The 10,975-nt window shown below is 34.4% G+C and overlaps 1 long non-coding RNA gene across 1 annotated transcript; it reads right to left on the reverse strand.

Moving 5' to 3' along the window:
- Nucleotides 1-1,263: 1,263 nt before the first annotated feature.
- On the reverse strand, nt 1,264-4,370 carry LOC132311342 (uncharacterized). Its single transcript, XR_009482931.1, has 2 exons — nt 3,953-4,370; nt 1,264-3,799 (listed from the first exon to the last, which is right to left on the reverse strand). It is a non-coding gene; the product is annotated as an uncharacterized LOC132311342 (long non-coding RNA).
- Nucleotides 4,371-10,975: the final 6,605 nt, after the last annotated feature.

The following is a 10,975-nucleotide window of genomic DNA, read 5'->3' on the forward strand; positions in this document are numbered from 1 at the left end:
AAATAAACTTGAAGAACATGGTCTTGTGATGAGAAATAAAGCTAGATTAGTTGCACAAGGATACACTCAAGTTGAAGGAATTGATTTTGATGAGACTTTTGCACCTGTTACTAGACTTGAGTCTATTCGACTTCTTTTTGCTCTTGCATGTCATTTTAAATTCAAATTATTTCAAATGGATGTTAAAAGTGCTTTTCTAAATGTTATCTTGCAGGAAGAAGTTTATATAGCACAACCAAAAGGTTTTATAGATCCTCATAATCCTTATTTTGTGTTTCATCTTAAAAATGATCTTTATGGTTTAAAGCAAACACCTAGAGCATGGTATGAGAAGTTAACTTCTTATTTAATGTACAAGGGCTTCAGAAGAGGAGGAGCAGATAAAACATTGTTTATTTTTAGGAAAGGAAAATATTTTCTTATTGCTTAAATATATGTTGATGATATTGTTTTTGGTGCTACATGTGATAACCTTGTTCATACTTTCTAAAGCTATGAGTAAAACTTTTGAATTGAGCATGATTGGTGAACTGACTTACTTTCTAAGTCTCCAAGTGAAACAACTTGATGATGGAATTTTCATATCTCAATCAAAATATGTAAAGGAGTTAGTTAAGAAGTTTGGTATGAAAGTGTCGACGACCGCTTGTATACGCCAAAATAATGTAGTGAATGTGCGGTTCAAGAAAAGCCTTTTAAGTCAAGTTTAAATTTATAAAAACCACTACCACCACTACTACTAACGTAGCAAGAGTGAGTAAAGATCATCCCAAGGGATTATACGTGTTGGAATTTAGCTTCGACTCTAGTGGATCACAAGATTGCAAATGAGAGATTGATTGTTTGAATTAAATTAAAATTCAATTAATTAAAATACAATTAAAATAAACTAGTGAGAGATAGGGATTTAAGAGATATGAAGAGAGGTCTTAGGGTGTTGGAATCACCACTAAGCTCATGTAATTAACCACTTGTTTTCCATTAATGAGGAATACATTGTTGTGAACAAAATGCGACTACCAATTGCAATATTAAGCATGGACCATCAAATTCATGTATAAATTGCCTACCTAACCAACAAATAAACTAAGTGCAGAACAACCCATCAAATCTAAGCATGACCCATCAAATTAGTAACAATTGTAACACACATCAATCTAGAGAACCATGGAATTTGCAATAATAAGCCATGGAATATCAAATCAAGTATAGATTGTCTACCTACTTACAAGCATGAATTAAATTGTAGAATAACCCATCAAATATAAGAATAATCCATCAAATTAATTGACAAACCCATTCAATGAAAACCCATGCTTAGCCATCACAAGGCTAAGCACTAATCACAACAATATATATATAAATCCCCAAAAATAAAAATACAAGAGTTTAGATTACACAAGACTTAGGGCTCATCCAAGCCCTAAGTGTAGATCTAGCCAATCATGGAGGAGGTGGATGTGGTCATGAAACCCTCAAGGGCAATCCCCAAACATGGCTCCATCTTCTTCTTCTTCTTCTTCTTTAAAGCTCTAAAGAGAGAGAGTATGTGGATCTAGAAATGTGTTTTTGAGATGAATCTCCATTTCCCTCTTCTCTTCTAACCCTAATCTCTAACTTTCTAGAGAGAAAAACTAATGAAACTATAGAAATTACAATCTAAAATATGAATCTCTCAACAAAAATGGTTGAATCCCTCCTATATACAAGGCTTTGAGAGCCCAAATATGTGAGAACTCGGCCCTAGAATCTTCCCTTACAAGCTCTGCCCGAGTTGGTTTAAAATGAGATTCAAATCTACTTTTTAATAACTTTCGCGAACAGTTCGATCGATCTCACTTTTCTTCGATCGATCTCACTTTTCTCAGATCGATCTCACTTTTCTCAAATCTATCAGACTTTTCTCAAATCTATCTCACTTGGCAGATTTTCAGCATCAGCCTCCTTTTGCTCCAAATTCTCACTAAGACTTAGTTTGACTCCAAAAAGGCCTTAAGAAACCATTTTTAGCTCGTTTTAACATTATTGACCTGAAATAGACAAAAACACAAATAAGTACTAAAACGGGTAAATAAAAATAGATAAATGGACTAAAATACCCTCGCTTAAGGGGTTTAAATGGGCACTTTTCAGCGCTTATCACACCCCCAAAGTTAAATATTGCTAGTCCCTAGCAATGAACTACAAAGTAAAGGAATGAAATGAACAACTATATAACTATGAAATAAAAAGCAATAAAAGGATAACGCCACTTTTGTAGGGAACACGATTGCATTTAGCACATGCAACAAGCCTTTTAAACCCTTAGGTTACCCCTAGTGGACGAGTGAAGTCTCGTGAGGGTTTCCAGAAATGATACCCACAAACATTAAGCTCATTCTCACAAAAGAGGCACCAATATTGCAAACAAGCATCGGGAGAAAACTACCTCAAGTATGCAATTTTTCAACCATTTCCAAGCAAGCAAGTATGGTCATCTACACAGCAAGAAAATGATTAAGCAAATCAAAACAATACTAGAATCCTTTTTGAGTGGACCGGCATCAAATATATTGCTATCTAAGCCAACTAAATAAATGATCACATCCTTACCCTCAACCTATCATATAAATTTAGTACCGATCATTAAGACAAAGAGTGGACCTTTTATTAAAACTTTATTGATCTAGGTACGCTTATTCTTTTCACTCGATTTTTTTTTTTTTTTTTACTAACCTAGAGGATCAAAGATGGAAGCATTGTAATGACCCGGTCATTTTCCTTCCTTTTCTTTCCTTTGATTTTTACGGATATATATATATATATATATTTTCTTTTCGTTAATCTTTCTTTTTTGGGTTCGGCTTCTCGTCACTTAGTGTCATCTTGAGTGCTCGGGAATGGTTTCCGATACTCTTTCCTTTGGTTTGACGACTTCCTTTGAGGACCGAGTCATTTTCATATTTTCACTTTTGTGACACTATTCACTTTTCGTCTTTTTCTCGATTGTCACTTTGTTGGAATAACCTCATTTTTCATGTTCGGATTTGATTCCGGTTTTGCATGCATTCATGATATTTAAATTCCATACTATGTGTATTTTTACTTGGGCAAATTTCTGTAAACCTCCAATACTTTCAAAAAGTGATCATAAAATCCCAACCAGTTTTTAAAACCCCCAACAATATAATAACGTTATCATTTTACCTCAACTCTGCCAATTAGCCGTTAAGGGTATATGAAATGACTAAATTATCCTTATTATATTCCCTTTTATTTAATAAACCAAAAAATCACATTTTTGAAATTAAATATTATCCTTTAGAACAAAACAATTGTGTTTTTTTTTTTGGAGCTTCGTCTCAGTGTTAGCACCCTCTTGATTTTTGAATCCTATAACAAAAAAAAAAATGATTTATGGGCACTGTATTTTCTCCTATCTCTGTTCTCCCCACAGGCTATAGATTTGCTCTCTGTTGTTGAGATTCGGGTTCTGTTGCTTCTGATAATATGCTGTAACAAAAAATATATATATAAAATAAATAATAAAATCTGTTATCGTTCTTACTGTCACCGGTCCTTTATCTCTCTGCTCCTCTTCCATTGACGCTGTTGCCATCACCCCCGGGCCAATCCCTGGTCACCGGCCTCGGTGCGTTTTCACCGCGGCTCCTTGAAGACTGCCGTTTTGGTTATCATCTCGCCGCCAAACTCGCCAGAATCTGCCATAGTCGCCGGTAACCTGTCCTCTCTGCCAAATCCCGGTTCAATCCTACCGCCGAACCAGTCACACATCATCACCGGCGACCTGTTCCTCCCTCTGGTTCAGTCCGCACCAAATGAACATGCCCAGATTAAGATTTACCCAAAAAAAAAAAAAAAAACACACCCAGATAAAGAAAGATAAAATGGTTCAATAATTCACAAAAGAATCTCAAATTTATTGATAAATCAAAAGTGAACAAGAGCTTACTGTGCTCATATCAGATCTAGAGGCCGGCCATAGGAAAGGAATGTCTGAACGCACTCAATTGAATTTGAGCACAAATGAGCCTGGTGTAGACGAATACAATGAACATCGCACTCACAGCGAATCTAATCACTATTATCACCAAATTTATCCCCGAATATATCATTTTTCTCCTTCTACAATTAACACACTGTCAAGCAAATCTATGTGCTGGATAACTTCGCTTTAAGAAAAACTTTTCTGCTTTTTTTTTTTAATGAGGGCGACTGTTAGTGACATGTTTACTTACATTAGTGGCACCCCAAAAAATCAATTAGTGATGATAGTGAGTTTAAAAGTGATGTCTAAATCATAATTTTACTTTTTTTTTTTTTTTTTTTCTTTCTAGATTTAAAGATTGTGAAAGTTGAATTTTTTTGTTGTAAATGCAGTACAAGGAAGTGTCGTATGATTGTTAATAATTAGAATTAATTAGATCATCAACGAATCATAGGCGTGGCCTTTTTTAGTACAGTACTGTGGAATCTTGGCCGATCCATTGTGTGAACTTAGTGGTACTGTCAAACTTCAAAATCACTTCCACTGCTTCCTATAATGGAGGAAACACGGCGGCTCGAGCAGCTTCTAGGACTTCCTGCAATATGCATGGAGGAGGGAGAGAAGATGAGTAAAACGTGAAGTAACTTTGGTGAGTTTTTACTATTACAAGCTTTGGGGTATTGTTGGTATAACATATTTAAATACACATCACTTGTTTGGCACATGTGACAACAGGGGTATTTTCGTCACAAAAGTCAAATTGTCAAAGCAATTGTTAAGCACGTGCTGGGTTAATGGCCCCAATTGACAGAGTTGGAGTAAAATGATAACGTTGTTATATTGTTTGGGGTTTTAAAAACTGGTTAGGGTTTTATGATCACTTTTTGGAAGTATTGAGGGTTTACAGAAATTTACCCTTTTTACTTTTGTAGAAAAGCATGCTAGTTGTGGTCTTTCTTCCTTAGGGGTGTAGATGCACACTTGTAATTTTTCTTTCTTTTGGGGTCATTTGTGTAATTACTGTAAAGTAATTATTTTTCGTCTTAAGGACCATTTTGTAATTTAATTTGGAAGATATTTTTAAAAAGGACCTTTTGTAATTTTTGAAAAGTGTAACAAGTGTCACACTCTCATTGGTCCACTTATTGACATTTGTGTGGAAACACTTTGATGTCTTAGATGATGACATGTGGAGGGTGGAGATTCAACCACTTGTTGGCTTAGGATTGGTGCACTTGTTAGCTTGGATGGTTGACAAGTGTAGGCTTGAGATTAAGCCTAGGATAGAGCCTTGGATGAGTGACAAGTGTATGCTCCAAATTAAGTCTTGCAATTAATTTTTGGGCCACTTTGGAATTATGTTGTTAAGAGGAGTTTTTGTGCAATTGACCAAAACTTGTATGTGTTGACCTTGGTATAAGACCACATAGTGACTAGAGGATTTCTATTTCCTCCATTCACATTCTTTCACACTTCATTTCTATCTCTTCCCTCTCTTGTAAAGAAAACCCTAGCCTCTATGGATGGAGCTTGAAACCTTAGGCCTTGACCTTGATTTTTGATGGCCTTCCACTCACCTTAGATCTTGAAGCTTGGAACACTTTTTGTTCCACTCATCCTCCTCTACATAACCCTAGAAGGGTTTGCCATTTTGTGTTGATTTGCCTTGGATTCTAGAGAGACTCTTCTCTAATGAGGCAGGGGATGTTATAGGGTTATATTTTTGTTTCTTGCATGCTATTGATGCTTTTATAAGTTGTATGCATCTATTTTGTTAATTTGAGAAATTAGTGATTTATCATATCTTGCATATAACTCATTTTAGACTTGATAAATGGCATGGCCATGAGTTGATCTTTGATATATATTAATTTGGGATAATTTAGATAAATTTTTAAATCTAGAGATTAAATGGATTTAATTTGATTTAAATTCTAGTAAATTGTATTTTACTTGTATTCCATTTTAGACTTGAGATATGGTATGACCATGATTTGGTGCTTGATATATGTTAATTAGGGATCATTTGAATAACTTTTGAAATCTAGAGATTTGATTAATTTAAATTAATTAAATTCTATATGATGTTATCTTGCTCATTTGACACTTTTGATTTGATATATGTAATGAGCATGCTATGTTGTTTAACATATATTAATTTGAGGTTATTCAAATTTGATTTGAAATCTAGAGAATTTGATTATCTTGTTTAATTAAATTCTATCCAATTGCTTTATGGATCTATTGGTATTTTAGAAGTTATTTCTATATTCAAATCATGGGCTTGAACTTGTTATGTATTCACTTTGTTGTGTTTTGAGTATTGAACAACTTTGTTGTTATATTTATATTTATAAGAACATGTTTTCTTTATGGAATATATTGATGCCATGTGTAATGAATTGCACACTTTGTAATTGACATTATATATGCCATTTTAGAATTGAAACTCTAAGGCATGGATTGTGTGGTTTCGACCTACTTGTGCATAGAAGGTGATTTTCGTGCATTATATAAATTACGTATAAGTTGTGAACTTATTTGATTATTTTGGAGTCTTGGGACATTGTTACAAGTGACATGGCTAGAGTTTGGCTCTAGTGCGGGAGGTATGAGTTCTCCCCAATTGAGATAGTGCGCACTAGGGTGGTCTTCCCAGCGGGTTAATACCCGGAATAACCATTTAGTTCTCGACGGAAATCCGAGACGTGATGTCTAAGTCTTCCACTATTTGATTTCGCATTCAATTCCAAGTTGACAATCATGTTTAATTGTGACTTGTGGTTTTGGCTATTGGCGATTGATGTTGTTAAGTACATCCATACTAAATTGTTATATTTAGTTATTTTCACACTTTTAGATTTCAAGTTGATAACTTAGAGAATCTATGTCTTGATGTGTGGTATTTGAAATTCTAATTGTACTAAATTGTTATATTTAGTTGTTTAGATTTCAAGGTGGTAACCTTGAGAATCTATATCTTGATACTTGTGTAGCACGCTTCTATGTTGGTTAATTGCGTAGATATTGTGATTTGTGCTTTGTTGTTCAAATGTGACTTCGGAATGATCCTATAGATTCATTTGGAACATAGACTTTAGGTGGCATGATCCACTATAATTGTTTTAGCATTTTAGATTTCAAGTTAGTGACCTTGAGAATCTACATCTTGTTGCTTTGTATAGCATGCTCCCATGTTACTTGAATTGCACGAATGATGTGATTTGTGCTAGAAATGATATTAGGTAGCTTAGGATGCTCCCTAGGTCACATTTGACATAGACGTTAGGTGGCATGAGCCCCTTTAACATGTTCCACCTTAAGGTGATAAAATTGTAAAAAGTTAGGTCGATGCATGCTCATCTCCTACGAGTAGCTTTATGTTACTCAACCACGTTGTGGGGACATTTTTCAGGTTCAGGAATTAAAGTTGAGACTCTCATTATGCTTGGATGGTTTGTGGACTTGGAGGTTTCCATCTTGTGAAGGTTGGCTTAGAATGCCATTTGTAACCTTATTTGTCAAAATGTGTATATTTGATTCCGTATATGTAGTGTGTACATGAGTGCACTCCTTACAATGTATTCAACATGTATAAGATGAGGCCGGAGGCCAATGTCATGTATTTTGTATCCTATGAGACTTATGATTTCATGACATATTATGAAAATATTGAAAAATGTCAAGTAATAGTTTCACCATGTTTGCATCGGGTGTGGGAATTTCATTTTTATTTTTTCATAGGGTCTCATTAATCATGTACAAAGTGTGACCAAGGTCCAAATGGTCATTTGAAGTTATTTGTTGATTTTGGTTTTCAAAGTTTCCATTTTAAGTTTATTTTCGCCTTTTTGGCCGTCGGGGGGTCGGATTTTGACTCAGCCATTTTCGGGAGCCGCGAACCATTCTCGTGAGCTCAAAATCACTATTTACGTTTGTGTGAATGATCGTTGTCATGAAAACCCCTTTCGTTTGTGTTTTGAGCCTCCTATGGACTTATTTCACCTTTTTGTTGAAAAATTCAGCTTAAGGGCATTTTGGAAATTTTCTTTGGGAAATAAATTCCGTTCTTGACTCCGCCACATAGAAAATGTGATTTTAGGGGGAGTTTCTTCACGACATTTTTCCGAAAATGTCATCTTGACCTCAAAAACCGTGTCGCAAACTCATTTTTCTGCTAAAACACTGTTTTTGCTGCATTTTGGGTGTTCTGTTCAAGTTAAACCGGTTCAAGAATAGTTGAACCGGTTCAAGGTGTCATTTTGGTTCAGCTTGAGCGTACTGCCAATGTTGAACCGGTTCAAGAATGTTGAACCGGTTCAAGTCTTCCAGAGTTTTCAGTTTTGGACTTCCAACTTCAAACTGATGTAACTTCTTCGTTTTAACTCTGAATTGGTCCGTTCTTGAGTCTAAACTGACCGTATCGAAATAAGCTTTCCAATGGTATGAATTTTAGTTTCAGATTCTTTTCCTAGCTCATGATATCCTTATTTTAGTGAGAAGGTGTCGAATTTGGTTCGAACAGGGATAGGGTTCTTCTGGGATTTCATTTCCGTTGGCCTTGAGACTTCATGTGAAGTTACCAAAGAATGTTTTTGGATGTTTTTGATCTCATTTGACTTGTTGGGATTCAAATTCCTTCCTCTTAAGGTAAAATGACCATTTTACCCTTGGTCATTCTTTTGGTAGGGTTTTGATACCCTTGTCTTCATTTTGCTTCCGCTGAGTCTCGAAATTCCTTGAAGGGCCATTCTTGTGTTTTAGGGATGATATACATCTCTAAGGACTTGGTTTCGTTTTGCTTCCGCATTTTGGATCCGCTTCGGGTCATCACAGGACACACTGCGTTAAAAAATCCAGGATCGCCACAAGCATAGTGCAATGTGTTGATTTATTAAGCTTTCTAGCGATCCATGAGGTCGAACGTTAGGTCAATGACTCCCAAACCAGACGGCGTTAGGGCACTAGGTGTTCAAACACCCTTAAGGACTTACAAGCTCAAATCAACTAGGCTACAAATCAAAACAACCTCCATCTAATCATTTCCCAATTCTCACCTTTTGGGAGAAGTCCTCACTTTTTATTACTTTTGCAACTTTTCTTTTTTTTTTTTTTTTCTTTTTTTTTTCAAGTAAGTTCAATTATTAACCTAGAATTTGGGTCTTCCACCTTTCGGCGCGAGAAATTCAGTGCTTGATGAGGTTAAAATCCCGGCTACTTAATGAAAAGGATTTGTTATCCACTTTTATCAAGATGAAAGCTTTCAATGCACTACTAGCCCAGTTTGAATATAACTAATTCAATAGTCAACAAAGTATGTACCCCACAAATGAATACTAGTGTGCGCCTGTGCTAGTGTAGAATCCTAGAGTGAATTTCAAAACAATCACAAAATCAGGATGATGTGGACCACAAATGTAAGCATGAAATCAATCTTTCAAAAAATTTACACCTAAATGGCATCCACAAGGCATACAAGAAGTATTAAACTCTTAAGTCAAGTAATTTTTAAATTCTAAGCATATAGTTCTCAAAAGATCAAAATCATAGCTAACATCAATCTCAAATCTCAATCATGCATTTAAAACTCAACTTTAAGTAGAATGCAACAAAGACACCTTACCCCCAAACTTAAATCGAACATTGTCCTCAATGTGCAATGAGAATAATGGAAAAGATGGAAAGAATATACCGTGGTGGCAAAGACATGAAGCCCGGCAATGATCCAATATGAAAAGGGTCTCCCCCAAACTTGAAATCAACAACCTATTTGAATAACCACACTAGCAAACTCAAATCAAATATTAAATGGGATAAGAATAATCAAATCATGCATTCTAAGGTAATATAGCACAAGATGTAAGAGAGATATGAGATCAAGCCCTAATCTAAAGTATGAAAGTATGCATGACTGCACATAAAGGCACAATGGTGAAACAATTTTTTGTATTTTTCATTTTATGAAAGCAAGTATATACAAAATGCAAGAAAATCAAGGAATCAAATGCATAAACAAAATATAAAAAGAAAAATAAAGAAGGTAAAATGCAATGAAAGAATATATACAATGTAAGAAATGAAAAAACAAAAAGTAAAAAAGGATGCAAGAACAAAAGAATGAAAAATGAAAAAAAAAAAAAAAAAAAAAAAAAAAAAAACTCTTTTTTTTTAGACAAAACAACACACACACACAAAAATAAAACAAATAAACATGTAAGAAATGAAAATGCAAGAAAATAAAGAATGCAACAATTTTTTTTGTTATTTTTTTGGTTATATTTTATGAAAGTATGTACAATGAAACAACATGCAAGAAAAATAAAGAAATAAAAATGCAAATGAACATGAACCATACAAGAGATAAAAGACACAATGTGTCATGTGGGTGCTAAGTTTAACGTCTCTAGCAAGACGGAATACTACTTTGAAAAATTATTATTTTTTATTTTTTTATTTTTATTTTTAAATTTTTTTTAGACATAACAAATATGTACACAAACAAGAATAAACAGGCAAGTAAATAAAAATGCAAGAAGTAAACATGCAATGAAATAAATTATACAAAAAGAGGAATTTTTTTTTTTTTTTTCACAAGAGAAAAGTAAGTAAATAAAATAAAAGAAAACAACAAAAGTAAAAGAAAATGAAAAATAAAATAAAATAAAAATAGAAAGAAGAAAAAGTCAAAAAGTCAAAGGGGCAAAGCTGTGATCAATCTAAGGATGATCGATCTAAGCTCGATCGATCGAAGATGTGAAAACCTGCAGACAAGCTTGATCGATACACAGAGAGGTGAAAAATGCAAAGCTCCAAAAAAATTTCTAAGTATGGAATGAAGATCGATCTGAGAAAAATCTCGGTCGATCTTGGAACACTCAAATCGATCTGAAATGAAATTCGCTCGATACATAGAGAGCTGATTTCTGCAGAGAATTGACTACAGAGAGGTTCAATCGATCGAATAGACACTTGTGATCGATCGAACTG

Source organism: Cornus florida, unplaced genomic scaffold, assembly GCF_030987335.1.
Source record: "Cornus florida cultivar Cherokee Brave unplaced genomic scaffold, ASM3098733v1 CherokeeBrave_3.0.0_Hap2_Chr06, whole genome shotgun sequence".
Taxonomy (NCBI): domain Eukaryota; kingdom Viridiplantae; phylum Streptophyta; class Magnoliopsida; order Cornales; family Cornaceae; genus Cornus; species Cornus florida.